Genomic DNA, 3,902 nt, shown 5'->3' with positions numbered 1-3,902 from the left:
AGTCACAAAATTTAATGTTCGATGTACGTGCTTGCGATGCTATTGTATCTGAGATACTCGACATCAAAATTTTCACCAAAAAGTAGTCACAAAATTTAATGTACGATGTACGTGCTTGCGATGTTATTGTATCTGAGATACTCGACATCAAAATTTTCAACAAAAAAGTAGTCACAAAATTTAATGTACGATGTACGTGCTTTCGATGCTATTGTATCTGAGATACTCGATATCAAAATTTTCAACAAAAAAGTAGTCACAAAATTTAATGTACAATGTACGTGCTTGCGATGCTATTGTATCTGAGATACTCGACATCAAAATTTTCAACAAAAAAGTAGTCAACAAATTTAATGTTCGATACACCGTTGAAAAGGTACTCATTCCTACGTGCTTGCGATGCTATTGTATCTGAGATACTCTACATCAAAATTTTCAACAAAAAACTAGTCACAAAATTTAATGTACGATGTACGTGCTTGCGATGCTATTGTATCTGAGATACTCGACATCAAAATTTTCAACAAAAAAGTAGTCACAAAATTTAATGTACGATGTACGTGCTTGCGATGCTATTGTATCTGAGATACTCGACATCAAAATTTTCAACAAAAAAGTAGTCACAAAATTTAATGTACGATGTACGTGCTTGCGATGCTATTGCATTTGAGATACTCGACTTTAAAATTTTCAACAAAAAAGTAGTCAAAAAATTTAATGTTCGATACACCGTTGAAAAGGTACTCCTTCCTACGTGCTTGCGATGCTATTGTATCTGAGATACTCGACATCAAAATTTTCAACAAAAAAGTAGTCACAAAATTTAATGTGCGATGTACGTGCTTGCGATGCTATTGCATCTGAGATACTCGACATCAAAATTTTCAACAAAAAAGTAGTCAAAAAATTAATGTTCGATACACCGTTGAAAAGGTACTCCTTCCTACGTGCTTGCGATGCTATTGTATCTGAGATACTCGACATCAAAATTTTCAACAAAAAAGTAGTCACAAAATTTAATGTTCGATGTACGTGCTTGCGATGCTATTGTATCTGAGATACTCGACATCAAAATTTTCAACAAAAAAGTAGTCACAAAATTTAATGTGCGATGTACGTGCTTCCGGTACTATTGTATCTGAGATACTCGACATCAAAATTTTCAACAAAAAAGTAGTCACAAAATTTAATGTACGATGTACGTGCTTGCGATGCTATTGTTTCTGAGATACTCGACATCAAAATTTTCAACAAAAAAGTAGTCACAAAATTTAATGTTCGATGTACGTGCTTGCGATGCTATTGTATCTGAGATACTCGACATCAAAATTTTCAACAAAAAGTAGTCACAAAATTAAATGTACGATGTACGTGCTTGCGATGTTATTGTATCTGAGATACTCGACATCAAAATTTTCAACAAAAAAGTAGTCAAAAAAATTAATGTTCGATACACCGTTGAAAAGGTACTCCTTCCTACGTGCTTGCGATGCTATTGTATCTGAGATACTCGACATCAAAATTTTCAACAAAAAAGTAGTCACAAAATTTAATGTACGAAGTACGTGCTTGCGATGCTATTGTATCTGAGATACTCGACATCAAAATTTTCAACAAAAAAGTAGTCACAAAATTTAATGTTCGATGTACGTGCTTGCGATGCTATTGTATCTGAGATACTCGACATCAAAATTTTCAACAAAAAGTAGTCACAAAATTAAATGTACGATGTACGTGCTTGCGATGTTATTGTATCTGAGATACTCGACATCAAAATTTTCAACTAAAAAGTAGTCACAAAATGTTATGTACGATGTACGTGCTTGCGGTACTATTGTATCTGAGATACTCGACATCAAAATTTTCAACATAAAAGTAGTCACAAAATTTAATGTACGATGTACGTGCTTGCGATGCTATTGTTTCTGAGATACTCGACATCAAAATTTTCAACAAAAAAGTAGTCACAAAATTTAATGTGCGATGTACGTGCTTGCGGTACTATTGTATCTGAGATACTCGACATCAAAATTTTCAACAAAAAAGTAGTCACAAAATTTAATGTACGATGTACGTGCTTGCGATGCTATTGTTTCTGAGATACTCGACATCAAAATTTTCAACAAAAAAGTAGTCACAAAATTTAATGTACGATGTACGTGCTTGCGATGCTATTGTATCTGAGATACTCGACATCAAAATTTTCAACTAAAAAGTAGTCAAAAAAATTAATGTTCGATACACCGTTGAAAAGGTACTCCTTCCTACGTGCTTGCGATGCTATTGTATCTGAGATACTCGACATCAAAATTTTCAACAAAAAAGTAGTCACAAAATTTAATGTACGAAGTACGTGCTTGCGATGCTATTGTATCTGAGATACTCGACATCAAAATTTTCAACAAAAAAGTAGTCACAAAATTTAATGTTCGATGTACGTGCTTGCGATGCTATTGTATCTGAGATACTCGACATCAAAATTTTCAACAAAAAAGTAGTCACAAAATTTAATGTACAATGTACGTGCTTGCGATGCTATTGTATCTGAGATACTCGACATCAAAATTTTCAACAAAAAAGTAGTCACAAAATTTAATGTACGATGTACGTGCTTGCGATGCTATTGTATCTGAGATACTCGACATCAAAATTTTCAACAAAAAAGTAGTCAAAAAATTTAATGTTCGATACACCGTTGAAAAGGTACTCCTTCCTACGTGCTTGCGATGCTATTGTATCTGAGATACTCGACATCAAAATTTTCAACAAAAAAGTAGTCACAAAATTTAATGTACGATGTACGTGCTTGCGATGCTATTGTATCTGAGATACTCGACATCAAAATTTTCAACAAAAAAGTAGTCAAAAAATTTAATGTTCGATACAACGTTGAAAATGTACTCCTTCCTACGTGCTTGCGATGCTATTGTATCTGAGATACTCGACATCAAAATTTTCAACAAAAAAGTAGTCACAAAATTTAATGTACGATGTACGTGCTTGCGATGCTATTGTATCTGAGATACTCGACATCAAAATTTTCAACAAATAAGTAGTCACAAAATTTAATGTTCGATGTACGTGCTTGCGATGCTATTGTATCTGAGATACTCGACATCAAAATTTTCAACAAAAAAGTAGTCAAAAAAATTAATGTTCGATACACCGTTGAAAAGGTACTCCTTCCTACGTGCTTGCGATGCTATTGTATCTGAGATACTCGACATCAAAATTTTCAACAAAAAAGTAGTCACAAAATTTAATGTACGAAGTACGTGCTTGCGATGCTATTGTATCTAAGATACTCGACATCAAAATTTTCAACAAAAAAGTAGTCACAAAATTTAATGTTTGATGTACGTGCCTGCGATGCTATTGTATCTGAGATACTCGACATCAAAATTTTCAACAAAAAAGTAGTCAAAAAATTTATTGTTCAATACACCGTTGAAAACGTACTCCTTCCTACGTGCTTGCGATGCTATTGTATCTGAGATACTCGACATCAAAATTTTCAACAAAAAAGTAGTCAAAAAATTTATTGTTCGATACACCGTTAAAAAGGTACTCCTTCCTACGTGCTTGCGATGCTATTGTATCTGAGATACTCGACATCAAAATTTTCAACAAAAAAGTAGTCACAAAATTTAATGTACGATGTACGTGCTTGCGATGCTATTGTATCTGAGATACTCGACATCAAAATTTTCAACAAAAAAGTAGTCACAAGATTTAATGTACGATGTACGTGCTTGCGATGCTATTGTATCTGAGATACTCGACATAAAAATTTTCAACAAAAAAGTAGTCAAAAAATTTAATGTTCGATACACCGTTGAAAAGGTACTCCTTAGTACGTGCTTGCGATGCTATTGTATCTGAGATACTCGACATCAAAATTT

The sequence above is a fragment of the Eupeodes corollae genome (assembly GCF_945859685.1).
Source record: "Eupeodes corollae chromosome X unlocalized genomic scaffold, idEupCoro1.1 SUPER_X_unloc_1, whole genome shotgun sequence".
NCBI lineage: Eukaryota > Metazoa > Arthropoda > Insecta > Diptera > Syrphidae > Eupeodes > Eupeodes corollae.
The sequence above is the reverse complement of the archived record's forward strand: the minus strand, read 5'-3'. Positions refer to the sequence as shown.